General features: G+C 42.2%; 1 long non-coding RNA gene across 1 annotated transcript in view; it reads right to left on the bottom strand.

The window, feature by feature from the left end:
- Positions 1-11,309: 11,309 nt before the first annotated feature.
- Positions 11,310-17,579, bottom strand: part of LOC139040282 (uncharacterized) — a 31,880-nt gene continuing 25,610 nt past the window's right edge. Inside the window, exons 2-3 of the long non-coding RNA XR_011494465.1 lie at positions 16,796-17,515; positions 11,310-14,117 (exon numbers count right to left, since the gene is read on the bottom strand). This is a non-coding gene — a long non-coding RNA (uncharacterized lncRNA). The remainder of the gene's footprint in view (positions 14,118-16,795; positions 17,516-17,579) is intronic.

Below are 17,579 nucleotides of genomic sequence, written 5' to 3'. Positions count from 1 at the left end.
TTAAACGGTACACTGTATTCCACCAAACAAATGGGCTGTAATTTACTGGGGCCATTAATCTTCACTTTGTGGCGCTGCCCACCGATGCACATACTCCACCGCTTGAGCGCCCACTGTGTGCTAACTGGATGGTGGGGCACTGAACCTGTCTTCGGGACCTGGAATCTCCCGTTTCCTCCTCGCCTACTCAAAGACGTACACGATGACTTTAAAAACTGAACACGAAAAACCTCAGGGACCAGAGCATTCTACTTCAGCCACTGATGAAGGAACAGTTCTCACCTCGCGCCGCTCGCGTGGCCGGCGCAGCGGAGGCTGCTCCCGCGGAGGCTGCACTGGTGGCGCCTGCCCCCGCGGTCTGCTTCGCTCTTTGAGTCATCGACCGAGTGGTTCTCACGCACGTGGGCATTGCAGGCTGCCCTGCTGCGGGAACCATGAAATTAAATGCTTTCGGCAATTACTAAAGCATTGTTGCGGCAACATCAGAGCTTATAATAATTGCTAACACCCCTACCTTTTTTCTCGTTGGACACTTTCTTTTCAGAAGTTTGTCTTTGACCAGATCATGTTGCTTGAACATCACTCCTATTAATGATCTATTTAAAAGATTAGGTGGTACGTGATTTAATTGCTTAATGAATCAAATTACCACATTTTCAATCGGTATTTTGACCCCTCATCTGAAATCTGACTATTGTAAAGGACCCAGCAAAAAATCCACCACCCCAAATAAGATGAGATGAAAAAAGTTTTCCATTATATAGATTTCCTTACAAGCTTTTTGTAGAATCCTAGAATTTTGAAAATGCTAATAGCCTAAGCTATTCAAAATAGCTGACTATAATCTTATGAGAGTCCTTAAACATACCAGCATGTTTTCGCTTCAAAACTTTTGAATTTTGTCTGGAAAAATCTTCTCCTGGATAGAAAACTCTTCCCACAGTGCACTCTCCAACTTCCTTGGAGACTTCATTCAAAATGCCACTGTCTCAGCGAGGCCCCATCAGAAGCTCACCCTGTACCAGCTTCAATACTCCCCATCTGCCTTCTCTTTTTTTTTTATTTCCCGCATAATACTAATGACCATCACATACTATATATTTTTCTTTTCATTGCCTATCTCAGATGTAAGCTCCATGAAAACAGGGAAGGTTGCTTTATTCATTACTATATCCTAGAGCCTAGAGGAACATGGCAGTGACTCAATTTATTGAATACATGAAACAGAGCCTTCTCACCTGATAAAGAGACATGCTATTTACCTCCTTGCCCACTTCACTTTATTTTAGTAATCGTCCTATTAACTTTGTTCATAATGGTGTTCTGAAGACCCATAAGTTTATCCCCCACCCTACGTGCTTTATATCCCTATCTGCATTTTATAGTGACATGGATGCATAATAGAGCCCAGTAAACAAACAGAGTGGCACACAGAGTTGGTATAGATCTCCTAAGGGATGTTTGGCAATGAATATTTCAAGTGAGTACTTCCTTAGCATCTAGCCAAAACTGCTCTATGTCACCATACCAATAACAGGGAGTTTGGTACTGTTAACTCTAGTAAAATAATCACTCTGATTGAAGCTGAGAATAGATTTAAAATGAATTTACTTACTCTGAGAAAAGGAGCACGATTCATCATTTTAGTAACAATTATCTCCTATCAACTACACCCTAGTCAGCTCCATTTGGGCTTTGGCCTTTGACCTGGCAATCCATACAAGATGGAACAGCATTAAAACAGTCAAAGATAAAGTTAAAAAAAAATGAACTGCCATAATTTACTTCCATGTCTCACTACAAAATAAAGTTTCCATTTTAAAGTTAAATTTTACCCATAGCCATCTAACCCTTATTCATTTATGGCAAAAAGATACTTGCCAAAAAGACACTTGCTAACTTAAATTACTCTCTTTTCTGGTTCTGGTTTGATTTAAATTATGCTTAAAAGCCTCAAAATGTACTCATATTTCTCAGTGAGCACAAAGGAGAAATTTCATACTATATTTTCCAGGTATTAGAATCCTTGTTAATATGATGAACTGGAAATATTTGGAAGGGGTCGATGAAGAGACTAGAGTATTAAGATCTCTTCTCTCCTGTTTATGAAAAGATACTGCACAGCTTACTTTCTTAGCTTTGACAGTTTGCCTTCAAATCCAATGATTATGCACTTGTCCTCTGTCCATAAGAAAATGGAGACCTGATCAGAAAGCAAGGAAGAAATCCAGCAAGAGAAGGATTGATTAAAAGTGATAAGATATTTATCAACTCTAAAATTCCTGAAGAAGCACAACCAGACTTCTCCTCTAGATTAGGAGCCACTTGCTTCTCCAAATCTCAGGGAAGATCTAGTGCTGAAGAAATGAGGCACAATGTAAACAATATTCAGCGATGGCTATCGTCTAAGTAGAAGAAAAAACTACTGGTGAATCGTGTTATTTAACACAACAATGTGTGTCTTTTTCCCCCCTACATATAACACTTTGTAAATAGCTGTTTACAGTTTAGACCAATGACTGGTGCCTTACATACTCTTGAGAAGCCAGATTAAATTCAGCCCCTTCCAAGAGGTCTTCTCTGATGTTCCTCCAAACAGAAACAATCTCGCCCTCCTCGAACACATACACACCATATTTTTCTGTATCTTTCCACCTTGAGCTACATTCTACTACTTTTGGTCACTTCCATGTTATCCTAAGGTCACACGCAGAGTAATCAAAGGTCTCTCAAATAAATCAATGACATTCCTGAAGCAAACAAAAACAGGCGATATCTTGAGCTTTTATGTTATTCACTTCTTATTTAAATCAGGAATGAATACACAGCCAACAAGAGACTACCTTGAAAAGAGCAAATCACCAGTGACTACCTAATTTACAAATCCAGTTGCCTGTGTTCAAACTTCATCCCTCTTGACTCATGGATCATTCTCTTCTTTAGATCACCCCTCCTCCAGCTTCTGTCCTGTTTTAGCTCTCCTGCCAATCTGACCTATCACTGGTACCTGACTTCTGCCCACTTGAAGGTGCTCTCTAGACCTTACTCTTTCACAATGTATATATCTTTACTGGAGTGGTCTCATTTAGCCCTACAGCTTAAACCCCCATCCATACTCCCAATATCATATCCTAAATCCACCACTCAGCATGGACCTCCGTCCTGATTTTCAAATTTTTATTCCCAACTGCCTGTTATCCAGATGGCCCAAATGAGCTTAAAAAAAAAGCAGAAAAAGCATTATCAATATGCACCCACTTAGGCATATTCCTTTTTCTGCCTTCCACACCTCTTTTAGCAGCAGCACAATTTATATGGTTGCTCAAACTAATTTATCTTCAGAATCATCTTATCTCCGACTCTTCAATTTCCTTCACCCCTCACCATCTGCTTGGTCCCCCCCCGTCAATTTCTCTCCTGAGATGTCTCACACCTGTTTCTTCCTTTAAGCCCACTGCCCCAGTCCCCTTATCCTGTCTCATCTATTCTAGCACGACAGTCTCACTACAGTCTTCCTACCTATAAGTTCTTCCCCTTCCAGACTACGATGTTCCAGGCAAGGGTAATCTTCCTGAATTATTAATCTGATCATGGTACAAGCTCATGTATAAGCCTCTCTTGACTCTCCGCATCCGACAGGGTGGACGCCAAATCCTTCACCCGGCCTTCACCATCCAGCCCGGCTCTGACTGCTTTGCTAATTTTATCCCGTGTCAACCTACCTATGGCTGCACCGAGAGACCTGATCTTTATCTTCTGAACTATTAAGATGTCACTCCCGGCTCCTGCCAACTAGCTAAGTGAATAAAGGGACTACAGGGAAAGGGTTATTTTAGTCATTTAAACTCTCAAAGAATCGCTTCTTGGCCTCTTGGCTAAGATCAAGTATAATCTCTTAAAGAAAAGTCTGGTTAAGAACTATTCCTGAATATCAAGTTATGATACTAAATTTACCTTTTTTGGTTGGTGTGCTGGTATTGATGAAAGAAAAATAGGCTTATTGGGTCAATAAACACCCACTATAAATGGTTGTCGCTGAGGTTTCTCTCTTAATTTTTTTAGTCGCTTTTCCTCTAGGTATTTCCGGAGCATTTGTCTTCGTTGATCACTTAGAAGAGACACTTCGCTGATCCTAAGCAGGGGGGAAAATAGCATATAAAACGTTCAAATAAAAAGTTATCCAAATGTCTAATATGCCATTGTCTAACTTCAACAGCTGCTAAGCAATACTTTCAGTAACTTCGTATTGATTCCTTAGCACGCTAACCACACAAGTCATTTCAACCCCTATTCTTTTAAAGTTTCTCTTCCTTTTGCCTTCTCTTGTTCACATATTAACAGCTTGTCATGTACTAGGCATGCATTACTTCACTTTTAAATTAATTAACTTCTATGATCACCCACCTCCAAGCTGACCTCCAACAATTCTCACCTCCTGGTAGTCACGCCCTTGTGTTGTCCCCTCCACACAGAATAGGGCTGAGCTGTGTCACCAAGAAAAGTGTGGGAATGATGGAGTGTGGCTTCCAAGACTGTATCATTAAAGACAGTGCAGCTTGGCCCTGCTCTCTCTCAGATCACTTGCGCTGGGGAAGTCAGTGGCCATGTGGAGCCTTAAGGAGACTCAAGCAGCCCTATGGAGACGCCACATGACAAAGAACTAAGGCCTCCTGCCAAAAGCCAGCATCCACTTGCCAGTCATGTGAGTGAGTCATCTTGGAAACAGCTCCTCCAGCCTCAGTCAAGCTTCAGAGGTATCCCTGGATGACACCTTGACTGCAACCTGCAGAACCACCTGGCTGAGCAGCACCCAAATTCCTGACCCACAAAAACTGTATGAAATAATAAATGCTTGTTGTTTTAAACCATTAAGTTTTGGGGTAACTAACACAATTTTTCCTTTGAGATTAAGGCTAGTTGTCAGATTCCTTACCTCTCACCTATGATTCTCAACTCAGGTTTCTACTATGTATTCTCATGTTTATTTAAACTTGTTTAAAAAATATGAGCAGCTACTATGTACCAGACATTTTTAGGAAGTAAGAATAAGAGAATTTCTGCCCCTGAAGGGCTCACAGTATCGTGGGGGAGATGAGCACAGTTTCAATTTGGTTTAGCATGGATTGAAGACTACAAGAATGCACAATTGAGAATCAGTATAAACCTGTCTGGGGAGGTCAGGAAAGGCTTGTCAGAAGAGTGAATACCAGAGAAGGGTTCTGAAGAATGAGAGTGCATTTGCCCACTGGGTGAGGGTTTAAAATAATCCAGGGAGATGACTGCACAACTCAGTAAATTTACTTAAAAAAGGGCATTTACTTAAATGGGTGAATTTTATGGTATGCAAATTCTACCTGAATAAAGTTGTTTAACAGAAATAATCCAGGCAAAGAACAGAAGATGCGAAAGCTCAGATGATGAAATGGTTAATCATCGATGAAACCCCTATATCCTCAACTTCCCTGAAGTTCCTGTTCCCTTCATCTCTTGATTTAACCGAAACCTGACTCTCCCCTGAAGACAATGCTCCCCATATTGTCCTCTCAAGTGGTTTACTGATTTCTTCTCCCAAAAAGGTCATATCACTGGGCCTGAAGCGGGCCAGGGGGGTGATCCCTCATTGCTGTTTCTCAATTATTTCTTCCTCTTCAGTAGAACAGCCCAGCTTTATATTTCACGTCATCAGACCATACTAGACAGTACCCTGACTTGCCATCTATAGATGGCAGGTTCTTCTCTCAGTATTTTACAATTTAGTAAATGGCCACTCCATTTTTTTAGTTGCTCAGGCCAAAACCCTTAGAACCAACCTGACTTTTCTTTATCAACCTACATCCACTCCATTAGGAAATCCTATTGGTTCAAACTTCAAAATATATCCAGAATGAAACCACCCAGGGTTGCCGTTCCCACTGTGGTCAACCATGAGCTAAATTATTGCAGTTGTCTCCCAGCTGGTCTCCTGGAGGCCATGCTGGTCACCCTACCATCCATAAGTGATGCTTTAAAACATAAAGCAGATTATAAACACACTAATCCAATAATGGCTTCTCATGTCACTCAGAGTAAAGCTCGTCTCCCTGTAAAGAAGGCCCTCGGGGCTCTACGGGCACTGTCCCCCTTGTTCGTTCTTCTCTAGCCACGCTCACCTACTTGCTTCTCTGGAACATGCCAGGCCTACTGCCACCTCTAGACCGTCACAAATGGAAAGTAAAGGCTATTTTAACAGCATACTGACAGAGTTAGACTTTCCTTTGAGAGATTTTGGTCAAGGAACGGAGTATTTGAGAGGGCTAGAGTAGACGCAAGGAGCTGATATAGGCAGCAATATCACCTTCTCAGACAAAAAATGTCTAGCTCTTCCTTTAAAGGCCACCCTATATCATTCTATGGCCCAGTTTTCGTTTCCTCCCAACTCCTAAGACACGTTATTCCTTACTTTCTCCCCCTCAACTACCAACCCATTTCCTTTGACCTTCAAACATGCACCGATCACGTCATCTCAAAAACAAAAACAACCCTATAACACTTTTGTCCAATTCTTTTCTCTCATTTTCCTTTAGAATCACAAAAGTGACAAATCTGGAAGAAATATTTTAGCCCAAGCCTCTCTTTTGCAGAATCAATTAAGCTTGAATACGTTCAATATGTTGTACATGCTGCATATTTCACTGGGCCTGGAAAATGACAAAATTGAAGCAGTGAACATTTAAACAACTGGACACCTCATTTATCTACAAAACTTCTATTTTAATGTCCCTTATCAATTCATCTTGTCAACACTTATCTTATTCAAACTCCAGAAGTCAGAACTTTATTATCCATACTGCCATGTAGGAATCCTAAAGCATTACAATACTCCACAAGTGAATGGAACTTTCACAGCCTTTACCTTAAATAGACAGTATTTAGTTGTAGAAAATACCAAGTTATTTAGAATGGGATTTCAAAACTCCATTCTTCTGGTAAGGTGTTTTTTTTTTTTTTTTTTTTGATGTGGAAGATTGCCCCTGAGGTAACATCTGTTGCCAAATCTTCCTCTATTTTGTTTGCTGGATGCTGCCACAGGCTTGATGAGCAGTATGTATGTAGGTCCATGCCCAGGATCTGAACCCACAAACCCCGGGCCGCAGAAGCAGAGTATGTGAACCTAACCACCACACCACCCAGCTGGCCCCTGATCAAGGATTTTTTAACCTCAGATATTAAACCAACTTTTTTCCCCTCTTCAAAGCAGTTAAAACTACAATAGCCCTTTACTTACTTTGCCTCACATGCATCTCTTCTGGAATAGGCTCTTGAGATGCCTCCTCCAATTCAAGATTTCTACCTTCCAACGTTGGAGTGTCATTTTCATTCATATTTATCATATCTGCCTGCTTTCTGAGAGAGAAATCTCTCCTCAGCAATTTTAGCTCTAATCATCTCAATATTTAAATCCTTTCTCAGTTGACTGGCAAAATGTGATGCAGCCATCCTGCCAGGCAAAAGAAAGGTAGACAACTTATATAGGTTTTCATATTATTTAAAAAATTAAGATTCCAGTTCACCTCCTGCCCCAACTCAGAGCATTCTAAAATAAAAATTTTTCAGTACAAAATGGAATAAATATGTGACACTGCAGTGTGGGCAGAAAGTTATCAGAAGATAGTACAGTCTATTTTGGGGTTCTACATACGGCCTTGCTTGACAGATGAAGTGAAGCCCAGGAAGATATGGGCCATAACACAAACAAGAGGCTCTAGGCTCACCGCACAGCATTACAAAGTGACAAGTGTGAAGGAAAGGAGAGGATAGGGAGAGCAAGTGAAGGACAGTATATAGAATCGTTTCCTAACCTTTCCCTGTGATGAAGGCAGGCAGCCTGGCACTTTTTCTCAAGCCAAAAAACAAAACAAACCAAACACACGAGATGCCTATTAGACAGACAGGGATGATAAGCAGGCAGTTGGATATACAAGAGTGAGCAAAAGATGGGTTTTTAGAAGAATTACCATGGTCACACAGAAGGATAGCCATACAGTTTGCCATTTGAGGGCATAATGAAATTATTTTCGGCCATGTAAGAAATCACATTGTTTAGCTGGCACATACTCTTTTCTTAGAAAGATTCTTGAGAACGTGTTCAAGCCAAACAAGGGAGAAGGACAAGAAACAGGATGCCATGTGTTCCAGGAAATCCTTCATTCAAATGAGGAAAAGAATAAAGGAAAGTGGAAAGTCTAAGGGAGTCACCTATGCAGCTGGTATAGAAAACAACCAAGCCCAATGGGAGAAAGATGACTGATTCTCCAGAAGTGTTGCTGGCTCAAAAGAAAAAAATAGAGAGAAAGAAAAAGGGGAAGGTCTGCCAATAGGAAGATAAAAAAGTTCTAAGCAAACTAGACTCGTCAACAACAAGAATAACTGAGACAGTCCACTAGAAAACTCCAAAGAAAAATCTGCACAAGAAATGCAACCCATTAAAATGTTACAATCAACAGAGTATACAAAAAATGAGAATTCTTCTGACTTGGATGCTAATAACACTCTCCTGTAAGAGCCCAGGGGAAGTGACAAAGGACTCTACTTTTCAGTAAGCATGCTCCTCTACTATTTGACTTCCCACCTCCTGGAAGTATTAATGTGCTAAATGTTAAAGAAACAATAAACCATTAGTTACTTTAAAATACAGCATAGCACTATACACCACAAAGAGAGACAGCCTGCATGCAAAAGCTTGAGTTAATAGTAAAGGCGTGTTTAATTGTCACCTAAACCCGAACAGGTGGTTAGTATCATCGCTGTTACACAGGTGAGGGAGAGAACTGCCCGCGCTAGCACAGCCAACAGGCGCTGGAGCTGGGATCTCAAGCCCCGCAGCCTGGCTCTTCACATCACTACATCCAAGTTCCCCTCTTGGCTGAGTGGAGTTTCTTCCAGCTTGAAAGTCTAGAATGCCTTCATCTTGCTTGCCTAGAGGTTCCCAACCAGGGCGGTTTTAGACGTCGCCGGCTCTGGGAGCAGCTAATGGCATTGAAGGTCGGGGCCAAGGATGCTAAGCATCGTCCCGCCCCAGAGGCCAATCACGGCCCAGTGGTGAAACGCTGACTGCTACATAGATTATGGCAACAAATATTTACTCTTCTGGAGGACGGAGCCATCGGCTGCGGGAAGGACAGGTAAGTGGTCCTAGAGGAGCCTCCCCCGAGAGGAGTCCAGCTCGCCGCCGCCCACCTCAGACCCTTCCAGACCTTCTAGGAGGAGGCGAGCCAGCGCCCTTCCTCCAGCTCCCAGCACCCACCTCCCTTAGGCAGCCTGTAGCGTGAAACCTCAGTCAAACCAAAAGGAAAGAAACGCTCCGTATCTGGAGAGCCGCCGCTGCCGCCGCCTCGGAGCAGTGCCGCCTACACCTGAGCCGCCCAGAATCCGAACTTCCCACACCCAGCCTCTGATTGGAGGGCCTTTGAGCAACCCCGCGGGGAAAGGGGCCCGCCCCTTCTTTTTTTGACGAGGCTTGCGATTTCGTCCGTCCCTGCGCTATTCGAATTGATTGAAAGGTGAACGGACTGTTCAAAGGATGGGCGCGTCCGACGCGATTATGGCTGAGGATCGGGGACGGGGCGCTGGTGAGGCGGTGCGGTCCGTAAACCGCCTGGAGCTCCAGGGCCCCAGCATCCGAGGAAAGATGAAAGCGCTCCTCGGAGCAGAAGGGACTCAGTGTTTGCAGGGCTTTTAATGTCCTTGTTTAGTCACACAAATCCAGCACAACTTATTGGAACGTTTTCTTCACTTAATATTTTTTAAAAAGGGTTTACAAACCCAGAATTCTCCTTACATCGCTTAGCGTTACTTTCCAACATCGCCAGGCTTTTTTTTTTTTTTCCATCCGGTTTTTATTGAGGTAAAATTTAAATACCGTGGAAAGGATTGATCTTTTAGTGTGCGATTTCATGAGTTTTGCTAAACGTAAACAGCTGTGTAAGCACCACCCAATCGGGAAACAGCATTTCCATCACTGAGAGTTCCCTCATCCCCTTTCCAGGCGCCCACTGTTAGGCAGCCAACCTCTGCTCTGATTTCCATCACCACACACATAAAGGGGGTAGTCCTCTCCCAGGTGGCCCTTCTTTCTCTAACCATGCTTTCCAGATCCATCCCTACTGTTGCGTGATCAGGAGTTGGTTTTTATTGCTGAAAGGTATTCCATCGAATACTTTGTCTATCCATTCACCCATTGCTGGACATCTGGATTATTTCCATTTTTGGCTATTATGAATAAAGTTGTGTGGAAATTAATAAATAGAAACCTCACTAAATTGGAGTCTTGGGATCCAGAGGCGGAGCTTTCACACCCTACCTCCTAGCAGAGCCCAACAGGAAGAAGACAGACTTCTTCTTGACCAAGAAGATCAGCCAATGAGAGACTATCACAACTCAGCTAGTGAAACGCTGCTACACCTCTGGACTCCTTGTTTACAATGGCCCTCCCAACTTCCTCTTCCGCCCAGAATAGAGTTTCTCCTCCATGCTGCTAGCGACTTGCACCTGGCTCGCCGTTGAATTGCAATTCTTTCTTGGTTCCCCGTAAACCCATTTTTGCCGGAGAAATAACTGGCTGTCTGTTTAAGGTCAACAGTTGCTATAAACATTCTTGTACAAGTCTTTTTTGTGGGCATGTTTTATTTCTCTTGGGGAAATATAGATGTGGTATTTCTGGGTCATTCTGGGTATGCTTAACCTTATAGGAAATTGCCAAGCAGTTTTCCAAAAGAAAGCTGGCACATTGTTAGGAATGGAGAGGGTCATGGTGCAATGATAGAAGATTCTATTCACCAAGCTAGAGCAATTTGAAACATGTATGGATCTAATAAAATAGGCTCACAATTGATGAAGCAAAAATTTACAGAACTACAGAGAAAAAATTGATGAATCTGCCATTATCGTGAGTGATTCAACATACCTCTCTCAGTGCTGATTGACCAAACAGACACAATTCAGCAATGATATAAAGATGAGTCAACAAAAGAATTAAGCAACTTGACCAAATGAACCCTGACCCATGACAGAGACAATCCAGAGCTGATCCCTGCTTCCTGGGTCCCTCCCCAGAATCACCCAGCGGGGCCCACACCCTGAGGTGAGCCCCTCCCAGGTCGCTGTGCCCAGACTCCCCAGGGTTCCCCTGAGAGGCTTCATGTTCTCCCTTGCAGCAGCAAGTAAATAAACCAAACTTTGCTTAACTGCAACTTGTGATACCAAACCTCTTAATCTCAAATTCGCGTGTCTGATGTACAGTAAGCCGAACACAGAGACATGCGTGCCTGGAGGCAGAGAAAGATTTATTCAAATTGGCCAAAACAAGGGGGAGGAAAACAGGTTCTCTCAAAACCACCTTCACAAGAGAGGAAGGTGGGGGATTTCATAAGCTAAGGGGGTTGGCAGGAGGAGTTTCAAAGAAACAAAGGGGAAATCCGCGATGTTCCTTTCGCTCCAGATAAGCCCTTGGGCAATTTGACTTCTGGGTATCAAGGGCAGCTGGGGGCTGTTTATCTGGTGATTGTAACTTCATTGAAGGCATTCTTGGGGCTGCACTGGTGGTGTGGCAGTTAGGTTCATATGCTCCACTTCAGCAGCCCCGGGTTCATGGGTTCAGGTCATGAGCACGGACCTGTATGCCAGTCATCAAGCCATGCTGTGGCGGTGCCCCATATACAAAATAGAGGAAGACTGGCACAGATGTTAGCTCAGGGACAATCTTCCTCACCAAAATAATAATAATAAAATTAAAAGTAACAACAATGAAGGCATTCTTTTTCTTCTGCAAAATAAGCTTATAAATCCTTGTTACCCTTGAGTCACCACTCAAGTTAAACAAAAAAAGCAGCAAATTGACAAGATTAATTTCCTTTCACCTACATCTGTGTCGGGAACAAGGTCAAAAGAATCGAATGTTTACAGTAACCCTCAGGTACCCAGCTTCAGGTGTTCTTGGTGGTCTCCATCTGATGGGCTTTATCTGTAGACATCTTGAGATGGAGTCTTGAAATCTTGAAATTGGATTACCAAATAGGAGCAAGAGAAATCATTATTGATTCAAGAAAAATTTACAATGTAGAGCGGAGATTAGTTTTAGAGTCTGACCACCTAGGGCTCTAGTTCTGGAGCTGCTCAATTTCTGTTCTCAGACTTCATTGATGTGAGTCATATCAACACCTACTTCATAAGTGATATGAGATTTTCACATATTGTGTATATGGGGTAGCCATTCTGGTTCAAAACTGATTTGGCTTGAACTAAGGAAGCTTGACTTACTGCCTATCAAACACACATTGTACATCTGCTTTAACTGTTAAAGAATGCATTCTCTTACAAGAATGCATACGTCCCCTCCTACAATGCCAGTCTCAGCCAGTATCCAGTGTCAGTAATTCCCTATTAGTAACACCCATATCAGCACTCTGAAGATAACTTCCCTTTCCTGGACATCAGGGTCAGGTTGACCTGCTAATTTTTAACTGAATACCTCTTTGAAACTTTGATGAGTATGTATCCTGGGCATGTTTAAGGTATGTTCTTTGTTCTAAAAAGCTATAAAACTGTACTGAAAACCATGCTTCTCTGGAACATTTTCTTCCTTTGTGGAAACTGCCTTCCCAGGTTATAATCCTCAACTTGGCTCAAGTAAAACTCAGCTTATCTCTCTAACCTATAGACTGGTTATGGGTTATTTTGTGTAGACATAAGGTTGTTGTGAGAATGAAATGAAATATCCTACCTAAAGATCATAGCATAGCAGCTGGAATACAGTAAGGACTTCAAAACCTGGTAGTTACTGTGAGCTGACCACAAAAGGGAAAAGTTAGAATGAGGCTCAAATCCTGCGGGCGCCCCTGTGTACTCCACCAGCCCCGTTCCTGGCAAGGCAGGGAGCAGGGCTTGGGTGGAGAACCGGACTTCATTACTTAATGAATCTATTTGCCTGTAACAGTTAAAGCTGAAAGGAAGATAATGGGGCTCTAAATTCTCCACTGGAATTAAAGGAGGAAAGAATTACAATTAAAGGATTCTCCATTTCAAAAACCTGTTCTGTTTTCCCCAGTTTTAAGGATGCTCTCTAGAGCCAGCCTGATGTCCTAGCAGTTCAAGTTCAGCGTGCTCCACTTCAGCAGCCTGGGTTCAGTTCCCAGGCACAGAACCAGACGACTCATTTGTCAGTAGCCATGCTATGGTGCTGGCACACTTAGAAGAACCAGAAGAACTTACAACTATACACAACTATGTACTGGGGACTTTGGGAGGAAAAAACGAAGAAAAAATGAGGAAGATTGGCAACAGACGCTAGCTTAGGGCAAATCTTCCCCTGCAAAAATAAATAAATAAATAAAGAAAGAAAGAAAGAAAGAAAGATGTTCTCACTTTGTGTGTCTAATAAACTTTTAAGTCCTAATGGCTCCAGAGTCCATGTAAACCAAGCCTTGGATTAGCAGGGGCCCGAGATGAGTACAGGATAGTGGCAAAGAGTGTGGGCTTTGACTTGGGTTTTAATCTCTACCCTGCCACTGTTTTAAATCCAAAGGTTGAAGGCCATATATGGCCTTGGGCAAGAGGCATAATCCTTCATAAACCTCAGTTTGATAACAATCTCTTCTCCATGGAGTTTTAAGATAAATTGTATTACAGTACCTGGCAAATAATAGATTTTCAATAAATGGTACTTTAAAATACTGATAATGACAACAACAATAATAACAATATCCCTGGATCTACCATTAGAAATTATGAGCATTTTTAGGTAAAGTATTGAGACATCAAGAGCAAGAGGTATTGCTATAAAAAATTAGTAAGAATGACAAAATGTAACATTAGTTGGCCACAAGTATAAACTGTGGAGTCTTTCTAGAAAACAAATATAGAGCTGTTTCCCAATCAGTCTTACATGTTAGAGGATGAATAGGCTCTCACTTAATCCGGAACACTGTCAGCCATTGCTCTGGATCAGCATTTTCCCCCTTAAGTGTCCATTTGGAGACTTAAAGAAAGTAGAACTCACTCAGACTTTCCTTTCTCATCCACTGATTGCCGCTTTCTTCCAGCAATAAGTAAAAGCTGTTGATGGTTCTTCCCTCAGAAACTGTCTGAGAAAACATAGCAGAAATACAATAAAGATGTTGATTGGCGTTTTTATTACGTAGATGTTTTATATAAGGTGACAAATATTTTTCTTTTATGCTGCTTTAGAACTCATAAAATATGATTCAAAACACTGTTAAAAAATCTCTGTAAAATTTAAGCACACATCTCCAAAATCATCTCTGAAAATGTATAAATACAGAGTTGACAGACTGCAATTATTTACAAGTCACACACACATATTGACAAAGCCTGGGAGGAGCTGGGTGATCTGGCAAGATCACATCAACCTTTCTTGTGTTTTCATTTCCTCCAGCATTGTAATAATGGTTTTTATACAAAAAATATAGTTTAAAAATTCCTGCAAATAGCTCAATCTAATTATGTCCCTGATGATCTAATTAAATGTTAAATTTTCAGTTATCAAAAACCCACATCTTTCTTGAAAAGAAAATGTTTTCATTAATTGCTGTATATTTTTTATGTTTTATATATGCTATATATTACAAATTAATCACTCTCTTCGTATTAGCTATTTAAGGTATTTCTAATTTTCCTATTATACATAATCCTTCAATTAACATCTTTTAAAATGTCAATTTTTGTTCAAGCTTCTCTTTTATATCTCAACATTAGGTTTTTATTTCCCTGGTCTTTACAATGGAAGACAGGAATGGCACTCTTTTAAAAACTGAAAGAAGTAAAAATGTCTGTCAAACAATGCAAAATTTATACATTTCCACCCCTTTCTGTCCTTCCCCACCACTGCCATCTCCACATAAGTGTGATCCCCTTCAGTGTGTCCAAGTCTCTGATAATTTCTTAGGATACAATCCCAGACAGGGGAATTACTGAGTAACATAGAAATTATAGAAACATTAAAGGAAATTATTGGTGGCAAAAAAGAAAAATTCAAATCCTATATATATGGAAATAAGAAACATTTACACCAAAGAAAACAAAGATAAAAAGAAAGTCAATGGAATGGGGTAATGCTTGCCATTAGTATGTCAGAGGGAAGTCTGGTATCTAAAATATAGAGAACTGCTGATAAATTTCTTTGGACAGTAACTAGGATGCAGTCGATGAATAAATATTGGCAGAGGAGAAAAACGAGATCTGGAGGTCAAGGAACTTGCCCACCTTCTGAAGGAAAGTAGACTGTGAAGAGGGCGCTGAGTCTGTGTGCTTGACTGTGCAGTCTTGCACTCTCTCTTATTCAGGATGATGTGTATTTTGTACGCGAAGTTTAGATCTCAGGAATAAACATATAGTGTGATGTGCACTGATAGAGAATATATGCAGGAAATGGGATGGAATGGAGCAGGGTGCTGGAATATATATATATATATATATATAGTGTGATGTGCACTGATAGAGAATATATGCAGGAAATGGGATGGAATTGAGCAGGGTGCTGGAATATATCTTTAAAGTGGTTTTACTGTACCAGAGGACATGATTGTTTTTGTGTCTCTGATAAAGAAATATTTTGAATGATTCCTTCTTTTGAAAGACGGCGTGCTCATTACCATTGCCTTGTCACTCTTGCTAAGTTTTGTTAGTGTTTCCTTCCAGTCGTTTCCCAAGTATTTCTTTTTGGCTAAATTATTTGTTTATCTGTATAAAGCTAAGGGGGTTTGTTTTTCGGTGTGGATTTTTTAGCAGGTCTTCCTAATACGCGAAGGAATTTAATAGTGAATTTTTAAAGTAAAGGCCTAGTGCCCATAGGCATATTTTAATGTGTGAATTCTTTATCAAATATGTCATAAATATTGAGGAGGCGGTGTGTTAAAAGTCTTATTTATTTAATTTTTTAAAATTATTTTTTAAAATTTTTATTGAGTTAACGATGGGTTACAGTCTTGTGAAATTTCATTTGTACATCATTGTTTGTCAGTCGTTTTGTAGGTGCAGCCCTTCACCCTTTGAGCCCACCCCCCACCCCATCTTTCCCCTGGTAGCCACTAATCTGTTCTCTTTGTCCACATGTTTAAATTCCTCATAGGAGTGGAGTCATACGAGATTGTCCTTCTCTATCTGGCTTATTTCACTTAACATAATTCCCTCAAGCTCCATCCATGTTGTTGCAAATGGGACGATTTTGTTCTGTTTTGTGGCTGAGTAGTATTCCATTGCATATACATACCACAACTTCTTTATCCATGGAAGCACTTAGGTTGTTTCCATGTCTTGGCTATTGTAAATAATGCTGCAATAAACATTGGGGTGCACAGGACTTTTGGAATTGCTGACTTCAAGCTCTTTGAAGAGATACCCAGTAGTGGGATAGCTGGGTCCTATGGTAGTTCACCATTCCCTTTCCACTTAGATTACTGACAGCTATCTTATTGAGAAAAAATGGAATTAAGATTACTATCAGTGTGCTCATTATATTTTTTAAAAATAAGTCTATCAAATCTTTGTCTAGGATTAACTTTTATTAATTGATTTGCATTCAAGTGATTAGGATGATTGCAAATAATTATCTAGTCAACTCTTAAAATTTTAATAACATTCCTCTCTTTGGGCATGCTTGGAAAATCTGTCCCTGAATCAATATTACAAAATATCTACATAATTTTCACCACAGAACTTCTACAAATAATTATCCATTCCATTTTGACTATTATAGCTTAGCCTAGAGAATTAAGTAAACATGTATTACTTCACTCCTGCACACCTTTTAAACGCAGCTAACAGACACTGAATAAACCAGCTCATCCCAGGCGGTATCAGGAGTTACTTGCCCCACGTGCTGTCCCCAGGCTGCAGCCGCCTGAGGGGACTCGCCCGGGGCCCCGCCCTCAGAGCTCACACCCGCCGTGCGCTCTCGCCCCGGGGCCGCCCCGCCGACCCTCCCGCGCGGCTCTGCGCGCACAGGCCGGACGCTCGGAGCCGGCGCCGGGCCAACCTGCTCGGCCTCCTGGGCGCAGCGGCGCCTCTGGACCGAGCACGCGCACCAGCGGCCTCCGCGCAGGCTCCGTGCCCGCGCACGCGCCCTCGCGTCGCGCTCCTGGCGGAGACACCTGCGCTCGGGCCCGGCTCCGGGCGGTTCTCGCGCTGCCGTTCCACCGGGACTTCCGCGCTTCGGCGGCCTTTCGGACGAGCCGCGGCGCCCGGAGATGTTCAGGTTGGAGCGACACTTCCCAGAGGGCAGCGGTCACGCCAGATCTTCGGCTTCCATTCCGTTTTCGCGCGGTTCTCCCTCTTCGCAAGGTGAGTGGAGCTCGTTTGTGGATGTGTTAGCACAGGATGCGGGAATCCTGTGAAGCGAGTCAATTCGGAGCCCGACGTGAACCAGGAGGGGTGGCGGCGGAAGCGCTCACAGCGTGGAGGCCGGTAGTAGGGACACCAGTCCTCACGGGACTCTCGGGCCTGAACGGCGGAGGACGGTGTGTGTCTGTGGGGACAGACAGGCAGCGTGTGGCGGGGTGTGTGAGAGACGCGAGTGAGCGGTGGGATGC

This window comes from Equus asinus, chromosome 15 (assembly GCF_041296235.1).
Source record: "Equus asinus isolate D_3611 breed Donkey chromosome 15, EquAss-T2T_v2, whole genome shotgun sequence".
NCBI lineage: Eukaryota > Metazoa > Chordata > Mammalia > Perissodactyla > Equidae > Equus > Equus asinus.
The sequence above is the reverse complement of the archived record's forward strand: the minus strand, read 5'-3'. Positions and strand labels throughout refer to the sequence as shown.